General features: G+C 39.3%; 1 protein-coding gene across 6 annotated transcripts in view; it reads left to right on the top strand.

The window, feature by feature from the left end:
- The window catches only part of APBB2 (amyloid beta precursor protein binding family B member 2), a 382,316-nt gene that overhangs the window by 66,730 nt on the left and 294,649 nt on the right, over positions 1-20,937 (top strand). For all 6 annotated transcript variants that reach the window (XM_049631938.1, XM_049631929.1, XM_049631928.1 and 3 more), the window contains one exon: positions 10,734-10,889. The gene's annotated coding sequence lies outside the window, so the exon portion shown is untranslated. The remainder of the gene's footprint in view (positions 1-10,733; positions 10,890-20,937) is intronic.

Raw genomic sequence — 20,937 nt, 5'->3', positions numbered from 1 at the left:
TTGGGTCAGTGGCAAGGTGGACGAGCCTGCCTTTTGCTAGGACCTATAAAAAACCCCAAGGTGGCCCAGGTAGGTAGCGCCCGTTGGCTTTTGGGGGAAGCAAATGCAAGTCCTTTCTGGAGGAAGGCATTCCCTTCTTTGGACCTTATGGTTCTCCTAAGATCAACCAAATATGAATTCAGAAAAAAAGATCTCTAATTCTTCTAGAAAACAAACCACCAAGAGTGAGAGTCACCAGAAACAAAAAACAATAAATTTAGAATCCTGAGCACTTTACGTATGAAAATGATCTGATGCAGAATATAAAATAACTATGTTTGAAATGCCTTAAGAAATAAAATAGTTACTCACAAATCAGTACAGAGAGCGTGAGATAAAAATTGACCAGGCATATTATGTAGCCATAAAAAAGAAGGAAAGCTTGCCATTTGTGACAACTTGGATGGGCCTTGAGGGCTTTATGTTAAGGGAAAAAGTAAGAGAAAGACAAATCCTGTATGATCTCACTTATATGTGGAATTAAAAAAAACCCCAAACTCCTAGAAACAGAGAACAGGTTGGTGGTTGCTTGAGGAGAGGAGTGGGGGAAATGGTGAAAGTGGTCCAGGTACAGACTTTTAGTTATAAGTTCAGGGATATAATATGCAGCATAGTGACTACAGTTAACAATACTGTATTTTATATTTGAAAGTTACTAAGAGAGTAGGTCTTAAAAGTTCTCATCAGAAGAAAAAAAATTGATAACTATGTGAGGTAACTGATGTTAATTAAACTCATTGTAGTAATTATTTTGCAACATATACAAATGGTAGATCTTAAGCACCTTAAACAGATATGGTGTTATGTGTCAATTATATCTCAATAAAATTGGTGCGGGGGTGAAGAGTGGGTACAAGGGCAACATAAATCTAGGTGTTTTTGTTGTTGCTGAAAAAAAAATTGACTAGGCTGACTTTGAAAAATACAAACAAAAACAGCACCTAAAGAAAAAGTTGTAACTGTTAAAATAATTCAATAATTAGAAATAGCTGAAGGGGTAATTAATGAACTAGAAAAGAAGATTTGAAAGAATCGGGATGTAACATAGAAATGAGAAGAAAAACATGAAAGTGTAGTTGAAAGGTAGAAAGACTATAATGAGATATGTTCAGAGCCCCAGAAAGATAATAACAAATGGAGGGACATTATATTTGAAGAGCTAGTATATAATTTTTAGAGTTTATGAAGGACATAAATGAGCAGTGTTCCTTAAATTCAAGTAACTTATGGACAGATGAGGGGAGCACAACATAAACTAATAAAAAGAAATCCATGTCTCCATATAGGAACACTTCAGTACACCAAAATAAAGATGATCTTAAGAACATACCAGGAGAAAAGGGTAATTGTTCATCAAGGGAATAATGAGCTGACAGCTGACTTCTCAACAGCAATAATGGGGAATGGAAAAATATCTACAAAATACTAAAAGAAAAATACCGTTTGATTGTATACCAGCAGAACTGTCATTCAGGAAAAAGGCAAAATGTGCTTTCCAAAAATCTAAATTGTTTTTAATGTTTTATTTTATTTTTGAGAGAGAGATCGGGGGAGAGGAGGAGGGAGGGAGGGAGGGAGGGGCAGAGAGAGGGAGATACAGAATCTGAAGCAGGATCCAGGCTCCGAGCCCGATGCGGGGCTTGAATTCACCAACCGTGAGATCATGACCTGAGCCAAAGTTGGACACTTAACCGACTGAGCTACTCAGGTATCCCTGCTTTCCAAAAATCTAAAACTTGCCACGACAGACTTTTATTAAGATACTTCTTAATGGATATACTTCAGGAAGAAGAACGTGATTCTAGGAGGAAGGGCTGAGATGCAAAAAGGAATGGTAAAGAAATTGATAAACATATAGGTAAATCTCATTAAAATTAAATAAAATTAAAAGTTTTTTAATTTAAAATTTATCTTTTAAGTAGGCTCCACACCCAGCGTGGGGCTTGAACTTATGACCGTGAGATCAAGAGTTGGATGCTCTACCCTCTGAGCCACTCAGGTGCCCCTAATTTAAATATTTTTAATTTAAAAATTAAAAATTTTCTTCAGTCATACTAGCCACATTTCAAGGCACATGTGGTTAGTGGCTACTGTATTGAATTAACACAGATATGGAACATTTCCGTCATTGAACAAAGTTCTGGTGAACAGCACTGTTGTAGAACAATGGAAGGGAAATACATTAAGATAATTTCTGCAATTCATTTTAAGATGCCATTGTTTTAAGAGTCACCATTATATAGTACATGTAAAAAATTTTAGGAAACACATTGCCAATTTTTTTTAAAGATTCTATCTTATTTTTTAAAAAGTTTTTAATGTTTATTTTATTTCTGAGAGAGAGAGAGAGTGTGTGTGAGCAGAAAGAAAGAGAGAGAGATAGAATCTGAAGCAGATTCCAGGCTCTGAGCTGTCAGCACAGAGCCCATCATGGAGCTCGAACCCACGAACTGTGAGATCATGACCTGAGCCAAAATTGGGTGCTTAACTGACTGAGTCACCCAGGTGCCCCTAAGATTTTATTTTTAAGTAATCTCTGTATCCAGCTTGGGGCTCAAACTTACAGCCCTGAGATCAAGAGTTGCATGCTCTGCTGACTAAGCCGCCAGGCACCCCTGTTGCCAAAAACTTTTTAAGCTGCCATTTTTATAAGACACGTCTCAATATCACCTGTGTGAAAATGTGAAGAAATGTGCCTCTTGGGATGGATGCCATTAGGGGTTGGAGCATTAATGGCATGGACATCCAGGAGTTGTGATCCAAGTAGGTTGGACATAGATGGACATAGATCTGGCCTGGAGACAAAGCATGGTGCGTATTTGGCGCATAGAGTAGGTCTCAGTGAATGTCTGGTGAGTGAATGGGTGATGTACTGCATGGCTGTGTGGGAGTTATCAGGATACTCTGTAGTCGGGCCTGAGAATGTGGTTGAAGTCACCAAAAGATTTATATGAAGTATGAGGAGAGTCAGGATGAAGCCTTGATGAACACGATTGGTGTTCTAGTGGTCATGTAGAAAGCCTACGAAGGAGCCTGAGAAAGAGACTTCAGAGGTGGGGAAGAACCAGGAAGACTTGGGGCAACCTGAGACTAAAGGGTGAGGAGGTGAGATGTTGTGTAGACTCTGCCAGGATAAGGCCTATGCATTCCTGAGGTAAGTGTCAGCCTGCTATATGTGATAAGGGAAGCATTGGAAATTACAAAGGCATCAATAATTATTTCTGCCAGGGCCTCTGAGAAGACTTCATGAAGGAGGTAATATCTGGGCGGGGCTTCAAAGGACAAACACTTGGCACGTCTGAGTGGTATGGCGGGGCAGTCTGGGCGGATGGAGTAACACTAACAAAAGCCTGAAATTGTGAAAACGTGTGAAGCCCTTGGCAGTAATTCCTAATGAGCCAGACTTCACTGCGTCCAGCTTCTTTCTAGGTAAAGGTCTCGTGTTGATGAAGGAGCATCCATTCTCTAAGATCAGAAGCACACCTTTTGCTAATCTTTGGTCGGATCGGAAGGTAACTAAAATAACTGCAGACCTGACCAGATACTTCCCAATGCTCTAAATAGACTACTTTATACATGATTTTCAGAACATAATCTTAATACAGAATTTATTACTAAATTTTGAGATTTAAGTTCTGTGTGCAAAACTAATGCCTGTGTTGTATTGCAAATTACGTAATCATATGACAGACATCCTTAGACTACAGAGTGGAAAAGAGACTTAGCTTGTTCCAGTTAACCAGGTGCTAAGAAAATATGGGGCAGATAAGACTTGGGTAAAAAAATCCCGGGTCTTTGATTTAAAAGCTAGGTAAGGGGCGCCTGGGTGGTGCAGTCGGTTAAGCGTTCGACTTCAGCCAGGTCACGATCTCGCGGTCCGTGAGTTCGAGCCCCGCGTCAGGCTCTGGGCTGATGGCTCGGAGCCTGGAGCCTGTTTCCGATTCTGTGTCTCCCTCTCTCTCTGCCCCTCCCCCGTTCATGCTCTGTCTCTCTCTGTCCCAAAAATAAATAAAAAACGTTGAAAAAAAAATAAAAAAAATAAATAAAAAAAAATAAAAGCTAGGTAACATCTGTCAAGTGACTGGACTTCTTTATGACTCAAATTGCCCATTTAAAAATAGGCGTAATAATAGTTCTTACTTCAGGATGGACGTGAGGATTAATGGAAAGCACTTAGCAAAAAGTTTCCCATTATCATGAAAAAAATATTTCGATACTTTCTTCTGTAAGAAAATCTAGTAAAACCAGTGGTTCCCAATCATGGCTGTGCATCAAAGCATCATGTCGAGATAGTTAAAAAACGAAGACTTCCCAGACCCTACCCCAGACCTGGTATGTGTGTCGTAGGAACTGGGCTTTGGACTTTGTATTTTTTTGTAGGAACTCCAGGGTTAGGAAGTCTTCTGTGGAGTTGAGTATCATTTTGGTCACTTTTCCTCGGATACTTTTTTCCTTGCTCTACAATGTTTTGAACATTGGCTCTTAGTGTTTGCTGAGTATGTGAGCTTTCAGGTTATTAATCCTGGTCACTGTGTGGCTCTTTACTCCATACCTTCTTTTGTCTTTCTTCCTCTTTTCTCACCCCCTTCTCCTCCATCCCATGCTGAATTTTTAGACAGTTGTGTTGACAGTGTCCTGGACAGCCTAGTTCTCAGGCCCTTTTTATTTATTTTTGTAATAAAACAGATTTAAAAAAGCAACTTTTCTAAGGCAGACATTTGGCATGTTAAAATGGAACTTCAGTTTAGTTTCTAAAATAAACAATTCAGCTTTTTTAAAAAATTCTTTAAAATATGAGTGCTCCAGGAAATGCTTCTAAAATAACTGATATTCCCCTTGTTAACACTGGGGTTGTTATTGGCTGGATTCCAGCGTGTGTTCTTTTTCCTTGGTAGGGGGCAGGGGGCCAGTGTGGAGAGAGTGCTCTACTCCATGCCAACACACAAATTGTAGTGCCACAAACCTAAGAGTGTGGTTCATATGCTCGCAGTAGTTATCTGGTATATTGTAAAATGTGGTCTGGAGATTAAGAAGTAAAATTTTTAGGGGCCCCTGGGTGGCTCAGTCAGTTAAACGTCTGCCTCTTGATTTTGACTCAGGTCATGATCTCACAGTTTGTCGGATTGAGCCCCGCTTTGGGCTCTGCGCAGACAGTGTGGAACCTGCTTGGGATTCATTCTCATTCTCTCTCTCTCTCTCTCTCTCTCTCTCTCTCTCTCCCCCCCTCCCCCCCCTCCTACTCCCTCTCTCTCCCCCACTCCCTCTCTGTCCCTCCCCTGCTTGTATGCATACTCTCTCTCTCAAAATGAACTTAAACATTTTTTTAAAAAGAAGTAAAATTTATTCTAATTGGATCAGTTAGAATATTCCTTTTAACTTTTGTGTGTAGGTATTTTGGTTAAAAGAATCCCCGTATTGCAGCCTTGCTGCTTATTACTCTATCTAGTTCATATATTGTGCATTTCATATGGATGAGAAATGACTAAAACGTCAGGTTTATCAGGGCGGAAATTATGGTCCCCGGCACTTAGAGTAGTGCCTGGCACGTAGTGTTGGAGAAGAATATATAAATGAATGAGCTAACAATTAGACAACCAAACTAAAAGCCACTCTACCACTTTTCACTGAGAAACATTCTCAAGGACTCTTAAAGGTAACAATACCTGATATTGGTCTGGTATCTGGATCGGAGGCTGCCTGCGTGTTCCCATAGCTCCCTGTGCCTCACGCAAATCACACTGCATTCCTCAACCTAAGTCCTTGCAGGAAGGGACTGGGTCTGTTCATGGTTGTGTCCTCAGTGCCTTATCTGGCAGCATTGCAGTTTCTTAGTAAATATTTGTTGAATGAACATATAGAGCTAAAGTTTCCATACTGTGTTCATATTTGGTTTTATCAGTTGGCAGCCCCATGAAGTTGGCTGATGGTATCACACCAGTTTTACAAATGATGTAACAAAGGTTAAAGAGCATACATTAGTTATCCCAGAAAGCCTCAGGTCATTCTAGGACTGCAAGCTCTAAATCTGCCTGTGTCTTCATCCCTTGTTCTTTCCAGAACAGCCTTTAAAATATTAGTAAGCTCTGGGTGTTGTATGTAAGCGATGAATCATGGGAATCTACTCCCAAAGCCAAGAGCACATTGTATATACTGTATGTTAGCTAACTTGACAATAAGTCATATTTAAAAAATAAAGAAATAACTGATATTCTAAAAAAAATAAATAAAATATAGTTAATTTTTTTTAAGAAAAGCACTAAAATTAGGAATAAGATGAGTTTAGCATGGGTGAGATAAACTTTACTTTGTTTTTGTTTTTGTTTTTGTTTTTGTTTTTTCCAACGTTTTTTATTTATTTTTGGGACAGAGAGAGACAGAGCATGAACGGGGGAGGGGCAGAGAGAGAGGGAGACACAGAGTCGGAAACAGGCTCCAGGCTCCGAGCCATCAGCCCAGAGCCTGACGCGGGGCTCGAACTCACGGACCGCGAGATCGTGACCTGGCTGAAGTCGGACGCTTAACCGACTGCGCCACCCAGGCGCCCCAACTTTACTTTGTTTTTGGTTTTAAGTTGCCACCCAGAACAGGAACAGTTTAATTTAAACTGAATGATCAGTTTTAATAAATCAGTCTATTATTTAAAAGCAAACAAACAAAAACCATTAGTGAACATAAATTCCCCCTCCATGCCCCCTCCGGTTGAAACCTCTACTTGAGAGCCAGAGATGGGAAGTTACCATATGAAACCTTTTCCAAATAGTGCCATGTCTTCCTCATCAGCTACAGTCTTTGTTGGTGCCAGTTTGGGTGATTCATAATAGATCCTTTTCAGTTGCCTGTGATGGGTACCTATGATACGTCCTTTTTGAAACAAATTAAAAATAAAACAATTTTAAGACTATACTTTTTCCTGCCAAACATTTTAAGATGTAAATTTATCAATACTGTAAATATGTTTTTGAAAATCAGATTTCCAAAGTGGTGAAAGGCATGTTCTCCAGTGTATTTTAGCCTGGTCTTCCTGGTCATTTTGATATAGAAATTTCTGAAGTGTTGAATTGGCTTGGCTGGTATTTCTGGACTCAGGCTCGAGAAGGAGAACCCTTCCCTGTGATATTAGAATAGGAACAATAAAATGCCGGCCAAACATCTAAGATTCTCAAATGGTGGCAAGCATCTGGGTGCACGTTTCACCAAAGGCATCCACTGAAGTAAAGACCACACAACACCCAGCCAGGGTTCCAAGAAAGCCTTTTAAAATCTGTGAGTCTGATCTAATTTCTGTTTCATCTCTATTAAGAAAGATAACTTGATGGCTCCAGCAAGATTTCATCCAGTTTGATCAGTAGGTCAGAGTTCGTTTTCCCAGCCGGATAAATTTGAATTTACCATCATCGCCTTACAAATAAGTTTAAAGAGTTACTTGAACAATACCACAGAGCTTTGATTTCATTGTGAAATGGCAACAAGAATCCAGTTCCCTTTGCCCACTGTGGACATTGACCTTTAGTATTAGAACAGAGGCATCAAGGGGGAATAAATAAACTGCTAATGTTGTGTTTCCTCCAGGATCCAGCCATGAAAATATATGGCAGGGACTTGAGGAGCAGTTTTGGGTGGAAAAAAATGCATTTTCTTTTTTAGTCGGGTGCCTGGCTTCTCAAATGAGGCGGGACAAGCTATTGTGTTTGTGCTGGCTCTTACAAAGCGAGATCACATCATCCCTTGATGCGGCTTTTTTTTTTTTTTTTTTTTTTTTTTTTTTTTTTTTTTTTTCTTTGCTCATGGCTTTGTTGTCCTGCTGCACAGTAGGACAGGCTGACGAGCAGTGAGCTCAATAAAGGCTTTTCAGGGAGCGTTTCTGAGTTTGTCATTGCCATCTGTCCTCTTCTCTCCCCTTGCTTTTCAGGCTATTCACATTTTGTGCAAATCTTGGGTTTCTGATTGGTGTGGCGGGGACACTGTAGGTGGATGCTAAGAAAGAAGTGGAGGTGAGCAGTATTTCAAATAAATAACTTAGAAGCAAAGAGAAAAATCTTGCTCGCTCTCTGAGGTTGTATCAGACATAAGAGAGGAAGTATTAGGATTATTTCATTTTATTTTACGTTAGTTCTCGGGGACTGTTGTTAATTTTTGAAAACACTAATGCCTCTCCCCTAAGAGTTGGGTCATTTTGGCAGGAAGAGGCCAGGACCTGATGCCATAAATCACTTGTTTGCAGCTACTGGGGTGAGCATGCATCTTTCTTCTCTCTTGCAGGTGGCTCATTGCAAGTGTAGTTTTAGCTTGTTGAAAACCCTTTGTCCTGCTTTGATTGCTGGGTATGTGCTGTTGTCAACAGGGCAAATGCTAGGACCAGAAAGCTTTCGGTGTGATAGGCAGTTTCTGTTCTGGACACCTGCCGCCCGAGCACACTGCAGCCATTGTTCCTCTGCTTGAACGTGTTCTGGGCAGAGCCACCACGTCTTTTTTAGCCTGCAGTTGAGTCTTTTTTTTTTCCTGCATGCATTTCATTTTTGGTGGAACAAATGTCTGTCTTATTCTCCTGGTTTTGCTGGTATGAATTTAACATGTGCGTGTGTTTCATACAAACTTGCATTTGGAGGAGTGTGTGCTGAGACGTTGTAGTGGTGGAAAGAGTGCTGGGTCAGAGTGGAGACAGGTGATCTGGACTTTGATCCCTGATCCTCTCATCCCTGCTGCGTGGCCTCAGTAAAGATATTTGAACTCTCTGGGCATCTCACTGTCTTCATTTGTAACCTCAGGGAGTTTGGGGGTTCTTAGAATGATGGATTACCAACTCTTCCAGTGTTAAGATTCCACCACTGTGTTTTGTGTGTTCTGGGATGCTAAAGAGTGTCAAAAATGGAGGGCGTCAAGTGCTCACTGGGGCCGGGCCCCTGTGAGACTGTGTAACACCCGGAGGCACTCTTTTTAATTAAGCAAAAATTAGATGACATGGCAGTGACAGAGATGATTGGATGAATTAACTAAAGGAGGGAAATAACTATGGTCTTCTTGTCTCCTTGTGGTAAGTTTGCAGAAAACAAACACAAACTTTTTATTTCTAGAAAAGTAGTGTTAATCAGTTCTGACAGTGTTATTGGACATTTGGGTTTGGAACTTCTAAATTAAGAATTGTTGAGTTCAGATAAATGAAGACTTCTTAATTTATTAGCTCTTATTGATGAGATAAGAGGAAACCCACAGATCGGGCTGATGTAGGATAGACATCCAATTCCTGATTTGTATTCTCATACTGTTTAATAAAAATCTTCTTTAAAAGTATTCTAATTCTACAAGTAATCCATATAAGTTGTAGAAAATTTGGAAAACACCAAGGAAAGACAAATGGCTTCTAATTCCATGACCCAGAAATAGCTCTTTTTTCATACTTTGGTGTCTTTAAAATATACATACTCAGTTTGTAGAATAAAATTGGGATCATACCATATATATATATATATATATATATATATATATATATATATATAACTTTCCTGTATTCCTTTTGAGATGATTTTTGGGACTGAGTTTTCAAATGAAGGTACAGATTAATGTAATATTATGCGTGGCACACTTGTGACAGGGTCTGTTTTGACTTACAGAAATAGAATTGTAGACCCAGTATCTGAAAATAACACTTGTCCTGTTCCCTCTCGAACAGGCTTTCAATGTTTAGCATTTATAGATGTTGTCATAGCTAATACTATAATTAACAAATGAGGACTTCTTAATTTATTAGTTCTTAGTTGTTCACTAATTGCTTTTGTAAGTTTCCCTCATTTTAGTTTTCCGTGCCAGAATTGTTAACTTGCAGTACCAGTGAGCAGAAGTTATTTTAGCACTGTCTTTCTGGATGCCTTGATTCCTCAAGCTGAAGCATGGTAGCTAGCGTGGGCCAGGCCACAGGTTTGGCATGAAGGAGGAGAGTTAAGAGATTCCTTTTGCCCGAATATATTATACATTTGATAATATTTATAACTCACTTGTTGAATATTGGTTTCATATATCATTTTTCTCTATTAGGAAATGAAAGATGATTAGTTTCCCCTTTGGATTATTTAGCCTATAAAATTTTCTGTTACAGCATTCACTTTGCATTGAAAATGCATTTTAAATCCTGAACCACACTGGGATTCTTTATGACCTTCCCCTAATGTGTCTTTTGGTGTGGTGCCCTTTGAAGTCCCGAAATGTTTTTCTATTTGATTGAGATTAAATCTGGGTTTCATTTTACTTTTTAAAACATATTGAGCAAGTTAATTTTCTGTTCGAGTTCCTAAGGGGAATGATTCTAGCCCTCTGTGTCCCAAGAATTCAGACTGAGTCTTGCCAGAACATTCCTGTGGTTTTCCACAGGGCAGATCACTGTGTTCATGAAATTTTAGTTGTAGCTTGTGTTTTCTGTGGTTAATTAAAACATCTGGCTTTTGAATTTTCCACAAACAGAGTATAATCGTTTGGCCGAACCTTCTCAATAATGGTTAAATACCTTAGTCCTCCTTTAGGATAGCCCACACTTGTCTTTAGGACACCTCATAAGCTGTTGTCTCTGTTCCTTAATGATTTTAAACAATTGGAAAACATTTGGGGTTATCCTGCCAAACATAAACTCTTGAGAGAGAGAGAGTGTGTGTGTGTGTGTTTGTGAATATGAATCCCTCCAATGGCTTCTGGCTTTCCCCCTCCAGGTCGGAGCTGCTGTGGGTGAGCTGCTGTGGTCTGTAGCCAAGCATGCTGTGGTCGGATCTGCCCAGCCGTGGAACAGAAACATTTGCTGGATGGAAAATCCATAAAAGAAAGCTCCTGTGAAAGCCGGAGACAGACAGTAACTTAAGCAAAATCAGGTTAGTATAAGATAAGAGAGCCTGGATGAAATGGATCGGGTCAACTAGGGAAAAGCCATTTTGTTTATGCCATAAAGTGCTTCTGAAACTGCCCCAAATAGTCATTCCCAGTTATTCGAGAGACTCCTAGCATTGTACAAATGGAAGATAGATCTGATCCTGACGTATTTACATGTACAGTGTATCATTGTCTTCCTCCCCGCCTCCTCTGTCCCATCGTCTTGCTGGTCGTCCTCTCCTCTCTCAGGGAACGTCCTCAGCGCACACATGTAAGAAGCCACAGCCAGAGGCCGCACAGAACAACCATAGCGATCTTGGTTTTATTTTGGAGAGAAACCGTGTCCTCGAGAAAGCGTGGGCTTGCACTGGTGTTTTCAGACTCGCCCTCATTTGTGTTCTCACACTGGGAAGGGGGCATCATGGAAACCTGCCGTTTCTGTTGGGGTGCTGCTGGCCCTGGTTTGCTTGGCAAGATTTTACTTTTATCTCCCCCTGGACAAAAGCTAGCAACATGTTCATTTTTGGCAGGGTGTACATTTGGCATGAAGACACTCACATAGGACAGAAGAAAAGAAATGTCCTGAAAATAATAGGAATGTAGACAAATGCAAAATAGCCTCACCGTGGACCAGGAGAATGAAACAAAACCACCTCATGTGGAGCAGTAGGTGGGGACAGTTCATTTTGAGTACGTGTCCTGTACAAGGAGAGGCACTACAAACAAGCATTTCTATTGGGTGTTCAGGCAGTAACTCAGCATTATACATAATAAACAGTGAATAAATACTCACCAGGCAGGAGTGAGTCAGCAGTCTTGAGACCCTGCAAAGTAGTGAGCATCTGTTGACTTCACCCACTCAGCATCCCTTTTCTCTTTCTCTCTTTCAATAAACCGCCTAGATTTTCCCTGGGCAGTCAGTCACCCTTGCTCTGTTTTCAGCCTGTATCATCGTCAAAGGAGGTGGCCTCGCTGCCTCCGTTATGGGTTTGTGACATAAGCTTGGCTAGTCAGGGTCACAAGGATCGGTTTATGGAGGACACCACTGTTTTCACTGACCCTGTTGCAAAGAGGTTTTTCCTTTTTGTGGGTTTTTTTTTTTTTTTAAGCTGGAGCTGTTAGTTTCCCTCTTTGCCACCAGTTAGGGAAAGCCTTTCGGAGAATAAAGTTAACACAGAGATCAGAGTAGGGAGATACAAGAGATCACACACCCACACACACCCACACCCACACCCACACACACCCACACCCACACCCACACACACACACACACACACACACACACACACACACACACCCCACACCGTATACAAAACTCAGATACAGCACCATCTAAAGGCAGTAACTCTGGTTTCACTTTCCTGGCAAGTTAGATAGTTTGAATTAGATGTCTATCACTTAGATCCAAAAAGGTCCTGATTGGGAATGCCTTCTAGGTGTGAGGTGTTAGTGTGAAATGATTGGCACTCCCTGTCTTTAGGGGCTCACAGTGTAGGGGATGGGCCAGATTGGTATTCAGTTAGCTGACACATGATGTGAAAAATGTTATCACTAGAGGTAAAAACAAAACAAAACAAAAAAAACCACACACACACACACACACACACACAAAACGAAGTTCTGTGGGAGTAGAGATGCAATTATGAATTCTGTTGGGTGTTGGAGAGACTGGCAGAGAGCTGTTATTTAACAAAGGAGAAGTAGAATTTAGTCTTCAGGAACATTAGGAAAAAATACTTTTAATTCAATTACTTGCTTTTTGAGTCTCAAAGAAAGGGAGGCTTTTCAGAGCCTATAGTTAAAATGAATAGCAGATAAGGAAGATAATTTCGGAGCTTCCCTAGTAGTAGAATCCTGGTGTTTACAGTAAACACAATTGTTTTGGGAGCAGCCAAATGAGAGGTTCCCAGAAAGTTGTCCAGAGTTTATTTTAACACCGCAGGGTAACAGCGGCTCTTCTCACCTAAACCTCAGTTGGCTTTTGGTTTAAGCAGAATTCTCTAAGCATGTCATGAATTTTAAAGATTATTTCTTCTTCTTCATGCTAGACTTTATTATTATTTTATTTTTTGTGACAGACATCGCTTTTTTAAATTAACAGACTTTATTTAAAAAAAAAATTTTTTTTTACATTTATTTATTTTTGAGAGAGAGAGAGAAACACAGAGTGTGAGCAGGGGAGGGGCAGAGAGAGAGAGGGGAGACACAGAATCTGAAACAGGCTCCAGGCTCTCAGCTGTCAGCACAGAGCCCGACATGGGGCTTGAACCCAGGAACTTTGAGAACATGACCTGAACCGAAGTTGGATGCTTAACTGACTGAGCCACCCAGGTACCCCTGAATTCTGTGTTCTTATAAAGACCAATTTTATATACCTATGTTCATCAAGCCTTATTTATTTATTTTTTTTAAATTTTTTTTTTCAACGTTTTTTATTTATTTTTGGGACAGAGAGAGACAGAGCATGAACGGGGGAGGGGCAGAGAGAGAGGGAGACACAGAATCGGAAACAGGCTCCAGGCTCCGAGCCATCAGCCCAGAGCCTGACGCGGGGCTCGAACTCACGGACCGCGAGATCGTGACCTGGCTGAAGTCGGACGCTTAACCGACTGCGCCACCCAGGCGCCCCATCAAGCCTTATTTTTAAAAATAATGTTTACTTCTTTATTTTGAGAGAGAGAGAGAGAGAACAAGCAGGAGAGGGGCAGAGAGAGAGGGAGACAGAATCCCAAGCAGGCTCCACACTGTCAGCACAGAGCCTTATGTGGGGCTTGAACTCACGAACTGTGAGCTCATGACCTGAGCTGAAATCAAGAGTAGGACGCTTAACCAACTGAGCTACCCATGTGCCTCTGTGGCATTTCATTATTATTTTTATTTGCAGTTTCCTAATAACACATGATTTTGAGCCTCTTTACATATCTTTGTTTGCCATCTGTATATCTTCTTTGGTGAGGTGCCTGTTAGGGTTTTCTTACTGTTGAGTTCTAAGAGTTCTTTGTATGTTTTGGATACCAGTCCTTTATTAGGTAAGTCTTTTGTGGATATTTTCTTTCAGTTCTGTGGCTTTTTTCATTCTCTTAATAGTGTCTGTCTCATAGCAGAAGTTTTTAATTTTTTTTTTTATTATTTTTTTTTTTTATTTAAAAAAAAATTTTTTTTTTTCAACGTTTTTTATTTATTTTTGGGACAGAGAGAGACAGAGCATGAACGGGGGAGGGGCAGAGAGAGAGGGAGACACAGAATCGGAAACAGGCTCCAGGCTCCGAGCCATCAGCCCAGAGCCTGACGCGGGGCTCGAACTCATGGACCGCGAGATCGTGACCTGGCTAAAGTCGGACGCTTAACCGACTGCGCCACCCAGGCGCCCCAGAAGTTTTTAATTTTAATGAAGTCCAGAATATCAGTTATTAATTCTTTCATGGATTGTTGCTGTTGTATCTAAAAGTCACTGCCAGGGTGCTTGGGTGGCTCAGTTGGTTAAGCGTCCGACTTCAGCTTAGGTCATGATCTTGCAGTCCTTGGGTTCAAGCCCCATGTTGGGCTCTGTGTTGACAGCAGCCTGGAGGCTGCTCCAGATTCTGTGTCTGTCTGTCTCTCTCTCTCTCTCTCTCTCTCTCTGCCCCTCCCCCACTCGCACTCTGTCTCTCAGAAATGAATAAATGTTAAGAAATTTAAAAAAAATAAAGTCACTGCCCAACCAAGGTCATCCAGATTTTCTAGAGTTTTATATTTCTATTATGTCTTCTAGAGTTTTATAATTTTATGTTTTTTTTTTTTTTTTCAACGTTTTTTATTTATTTTTGGGACAGAGAGAGACAGAGCATGAACGGGGGAGGGGCAGAGAGAGAGGGAGACACAGAATCGGAAACAGGCTCCAGGCTCCGAGCCATCAGCCCAGAGCCCGACGCGGGGCTCGAACTCACGGACCGCGAGATCGTGACCTGGCTGAAGTCGGACGCTTAACCGACTGCGCCACCCAGGCGCCCGTATAATTTTATGTTTTATATTTAGGTAAATGATCTACAGATATTTTGAGTTAATTTTTGTGAAAGCTGTCAAGGTCTTTGTCTAGATTCATATTTTGTATGTGAAATTACAGTTATCCCAGCACCATTTGTTGAAAAACTATCCTTTCTTCATTGAATGGCATTGGTTCCTTTGTCAAAGATCAGTTAACTGTACTTGTATGGGTCTGTATCTGGGCTTGCTCTTCTGTTCCATTGATCTATTCACCTGTGCCTTCATCAGTATCACACTGTCTTGATTACTGTAGCTTTTAGTAAATCTTCAAGTTGGGTAGTGTTAGTCCTCCGACTTTATTCTCCCTCAATATTGTATTGGCTATTCTGGGCTTTTTGCCTTTCCTTGTAAATTTTAGAATCACTTTATCAGTATCCACCAAATAACTTGCCAGGATTTTGACTGAGATTGTGTTGAATCTGTAGGTCAAGTTGAGAAGAACAGATGTCTTGACAATATTGAGTCTTCCTTTCCATGTATGTGGAATAACTCCATTTATTTAGAACTTCTTTGATTTCTTTCATGAGTTTTGTAGTTTTCCTTATATGGATCTTGTACATATTTTATTAAGTTTATATCTAAGTACAGTAAAACCTTGGTTTGGAAGCATAATTCGTTCTGGAAACATGCTTGTAATCCAAAGCACTTATATATCAAAGTGAATTTCCCCATAAGAAATAATAGAAACTCAGATGATTCGTTCCACAACCCAAACATATTCATATAAAAATGATCACAATACTGTAATATCATACAAAATAATAAATAAAATACAATATATAAAGAAAAATAAACAAATTGACCTGCACTTACTTTTGAAAACCTCTGTGGCTGGTGTGAGGGAGACGAGAGAGGAGGGTTATTGTGTAAGACAACTTTTACTATCACTAATGGAATCACTGCTATTTATTGGCTCAATGGAATCTTTTCCTTTTGTGCAACTTTAACAAGGAACCTATCCAATGACACTTGCTTTTGCTCCTTTTGAGGACAGTGTGACATTGCATTGTCATCGCTTGCATTGCTACAGCTTATTCAGGCGGTACATTTCTACAAAATTTTGCACTGTTTCCCACATGTTACACATCTCCCTCATCTCATTAGTAAGTAAGGGATTCCTCTGCCTTTTTCTCCCCCTCTGCAGATGAGATGCAGACGTCGACTTCTTATAAAATCTTGCAATTTCAGCCACTTGCATACCTCATTCGTGCTTCTTGATGATTTGCTTCTTGGCTTTTGCTGCAGTCATCTTCTTACTGCCTTTCTTTTCAACCTTTTCCTGAATGGGAGCCATTGTATACGCTCGCACATATGTTGACTACAGAACAGCATTAATAAACTCTTGTCATATACTGTACTTAATGTAACCGGCAATAAGGCAGCAGAGAAAAGGGTCTGTATCTGCAGGCAGCCTGACCCAGAATGAAGCAAAGCATTCCTAAGCTTACTCTCTGTATGGAAAAGCAAAGGAGTGTCCATAGGCGCTTTGAAGTGACAAAAAATACACTAGTGCCAGTTGTGGGCATCTTCCAATGTTCTGAAAAGTCCCTGATTTCTGCCAAACACCACGGCCTGAGATTGAGCAACCAAACATGGGAGACACTCATCCCCAATGCCAGAGAGAGAGAGAGAGAGAGAGAGAGAGAAACCATTGGCTCAGTTGTGATCATGTGATGTTCGGCGTCATGTACTACTTGTATTGGAAGACATCGCTCGTTTGTCAAGTTAAAATTTATTAGAAGTGTTTGCTTGTCTTGTGGAACACTCGCAGAACAAGTTACTCACAATCCAAGGTTTTATTGTAGTTTCATTTCTTGTCCAATCTGGATGTTATTACCATTATTTTCTACAGTGATTTGAAAACGACTGTGATATGAGAAAAAAAATGCTTTGGAGTTTCTAATGAAATCATCCTATTATGTAGCTTTTGAAAAGAACAAAAGATGATAATTATGAAATTTATCTCCTTATTATTGAGCTAGTTATGCAATCAGTGAGCTTCTTAGCCACTCCTGTATCTTCTTTAGGGAAATGCCTCTTCAGATTCTTTGCATATTTTTTTTTAAATTTTTTTTTTTTAACGTTTATTTATTTTTGAGACAGAGAGAGACAGAGCATGAACGGGGGAGGGTCAGAGAGAGGGAGACACAGAATCTGAAACAGGCTCCAGGCTCTGAGCTGTCAGCACAGAGCCCGACTCGGGGCTTGAACTCACTGACCGCGAGATCATGACCTGAGCTGAAGTCGGCGGCTCAACCAACTGAGCCACCCAGGGGCCCCTTTTGCTCATTCTTAAATTGGATTATTTGTTCTTTGGGTATTGAGTTTTAAAAGTTTTTGGTTGTAAGGAAGTTCAGTCTATCAGTTTTTTCTTCTAAAGCTCATGATTTTGATGTTCCTAAATATTCCCTGAATAACTAAAGGTCATTAAGATTTTTTTCCTATGTTTTTCTCTAGAACTTTTGTTATTTTAGTCCTTACACTTAGGTTTTGGTCCCTTTGGGGTTAAGTTTTGTGTGTGGTCTGACGTTCAGGTATATGTTAATTCTCCCTTCACTTCCCCCCATGGATGTCCAATTTTTCCAACACTATTTGCTGAAAAGACTGTCCTTTCCCTGTTGATTTACCTTAGCATCTTTGTAGAAAATCAGTTGACCATAAATGTAAGAGTTTATCTCAGAACTCTTAATTCTGTTTCTTTGATTATTTATGCCTGTCTTTATGCTAGTACCATATAATACTTGGGTTTTTGCAATGCAGTTTTTCTGTGAAAAACATTTGGTCAAGAAGTAGGGTTAAGTCTCAATGTATCTCTATTTATTTTTGCTATCATATCTTTGCTACTTTTCCTCTCCATTCCTGTTTAAGTTACTCTGTTAAAAGTACTAGTCTCTGGTTATTTCTCTTTGGGATAAATGTGGAGATCTGAGATGGTAGAAGAGAATGCAAACCAACTTAGATGGATTTTCTAGATAACTATATGGTATGCATTACTTTAAATAAAAAAATGCTTTGTTTTTCATAAAGATGGTAAGCATTCTAATGCTCCTTATCCATTAGAAGAAAACAGATTAAAATTTTCCATTACTTCCAATAACTATTGACTGAAGTATTTACAAGTTTGGTATATTATCTCAAGAATTTCAAGAATTTCCATTAATGATTCTAGGAATTGGGTCTTTTTTTACATACAATGATAAAATTCACAAAACTATTTTACTAAAAGAAAATCTATGAATTACAGTGTTTTGGTCTTTGAGGGGAGCCTGGGTGGCTTAGTTCGTTAAGCATCTGACTTTAGTCCAGGTCGTGATCTCACGGTTCCTGAGTTTGAGCCCCGCATCAGGCTCTGTGCTGACAGCTCAGAGCCTAGAGTCTGCTTTGAATTCTGCGTCTCCCTCCCTCTCTTTCTGCCCCTCCCCGATTGTACTCTGTCTCTCAGTCTCTTTCTCAAAAATAAGCAAACATTAAAAAAAAATGTTTTGGGTTTTGGGAATATAGTATGATTTTATATGTTTCATAAAAATTGGACATTTTTCATAGTATAATTAAAATGCCATCTGTATTTTAATATTTACCTGTGCTATTTCTATCTTTGTGTTAGTATAGTTCTCAATAAGCAAGGATGCAAGACATTAAAATAATTGTATTGGAAATATGAAGACTGAAAATTTATGTCTCTTCCTTAATTACAACTCTATAAAAATTGTGAATGCGTATGATTGAGAAGGGAAAAAAAGTCAGTGTTTTTTTATGGTATTTGGATTCTAGTTGACCATTTTCTTTTGTTTTCTCATAAAGTTACAATTTTGTTTGGGGAATGACTTATTTGTAATGTGAAAAAATATAAGATTTTGGTGTTGGTGAAATTCAGAGACATTTCTTTTTTCTGACATAAAGCTAAAAGCTGACTTCTGCCACATTAATCGGGTATCAAAATCAAAATTAGATTTAGAGTAAGTGTTTTCAAGTTCCATTAGTAAGTCAAGCCATGCTTCCCGGTTTATGGAAGGCTCAGTTCAGGATGGCTTCTCTGCTTCCTGCTCTTTCTTTGCAATCTTCTTATTTCAACCTAGGTAGACCAAGTTGATGGTAATTGACATGTTTCCTACCTCCCCCTGTGCTTTCCATGGCAGTCCTTTGGCCGAGAATGTCACTGCGTAAAAGTGCATCTGTAGAGCAGTGTGGAATTATTCTTTCTGTTATTCATTTAAAAGAAAAAAACACAGGTAACCTTTGCTTATAACTGCAGGGCCTGGGAAGTGGGCATCCTGGTTCTTTTTGTCCTGCTTGCTATTCCTTTAAATCTTTTTCTTTCTCTTTGGTGCGTTTAAAAAATCTTTGCGACCTATTTGCAGAATGATGAATTGACCCTGTGAGGATTGTAGTATGTAAGATGTTCTAGGGAAATACGGTTTTGGTCTTGTTTTTCTTAGGGAGCTGAAGCAAAATGTGGCTGGGTGATAGTAACTTCTTAACTGCCCTTTCTTTTATAGAGAGCCTTGTGCTGACTGATGTTTGGGGTTCGGAATGATTGATACACCAAAGTTTGAGTTGTGGTATAATTACATCTGTGAAGGCTCCAGCCTATTTATAATCATTTGGTTGCAGATGAAGCAAAATCAGATCAATTTTGTCACGTTCAGTGAACCAACACTAGTCCTACTCAGTGAGCCAGTACAAGAATGAACAGAACTTGCTTTCATTAGGAGAAACCATGTTTTTGTGTAAATCTGTAATGGGGATGTTTATGATAAATATGTTAATAGAGTTTGACATATTACATCTTTTTATTTTTTTCTTTATAGTTTTTATGTTAAATAATCTGTGAATTATTAGGCTTCCTTTGAAAGCCTTCAAAGATACCATATTTGAATGACATGTAGTCAATTGTTATTTATTTTAATGTAATTACTAATATAAGAACAAACAGTAGTTTCTCAGTCCTGTATTGACCTGTAACGAATAAAACATTTAATTTGATTATACTATCTGAATAAGATCTGTATTCATGACATGATAATTCTGTTCATAACTTCTGAAATTTCCAAATTGATTATTATTTGCTCAAATAAGAATTGATTTGCCACTTCATTCATAAACAAAAATAGTCTACTGGATGTTCTCACATAGACAGTATCCAAGCCAGTAATTTATTTAAAAAATGAATATCAACATCAGTCTAGCTTACATTAGGAAATTGTTCTGTGTAATTTGCTGGTGTACCCTTTTTACGAATTAAAGAAAATGATTTTTCCTGCAATCATCATGCAGCTGAGGCCCTTTGAGGACAAATTTTAGAATCTTGGTAACTATCTGTGCTTGGTTTCATAAGGGTGATTCTTTTGAAGACTTAAGTTTGCGGATAGTTTGTTAATGCTGTGGTTCATTTCTGGCGTCTGGTTAAAGTGTAAGAGTGCCTAGGAAAGTAAGAGGCTAACTAGTGACTTTTACCAAAGACTCCTCTCAGAAATAAAAAGTCAAGAGTTCCAACCATGACATTGGGTCCTCAGTGGTTCTAAAATTGGGTTAAAAATGACTGCTGCTCTTTAGCATTAATCTATGAGTAATGAGAGATGCTGAATTAATTTTACTTAGTTCAGAACAATTCAGTTAAATTCCAAGTAAACTTGTTAAAAGTATCCTGTATGGAAGGTTACTTTGGCAGCTGCTGGAGGGAATAAAATGAAATATCCTGGGGGAAAGATAGCCAGAATAGAAGCCCTTCTGGGAGAGCTAACATTTTATTGAGCGTGTCCAGTATGCTAAGTACTTAAGCACTTTCTCAGCTTTTGTTGGGTGGGGTGGGAGATTTCATTTGATCCTCACAACATTCCTATGAGAGAGATGCAGTATTACTCTATTTTATAGATAAAGAAGCTTACAGTCCGTAAGATCAAATGATTTTATCCAAGTCTCACATGTTCTAATTTAAATTTGAATATGAATTTTTTTCTCAAACTCCATTGTCTACGTGTATAAATGAAAGCACTGCCTAGAAAGTGATTGACCTATGGAAAACTTTCT

The sequence above is a fragment of the Panthera uncia genome, chromosome B1 (genome assembly GCF_023721935.1).
Source record: "Panthera uncia isolate 11264 chromosome B1, Puncia_PCG_1.0, whole genome shotgun sequence".
NCBI classification, from domain to species: Eukaryota; Metazoa; Chordata; class Mammalia; order Carnivora; family Felidae; genus Panthera; species Panthera uncia.
This window is presented reverse-complemented; position numbering and strand designations above follow the sequence as displayed.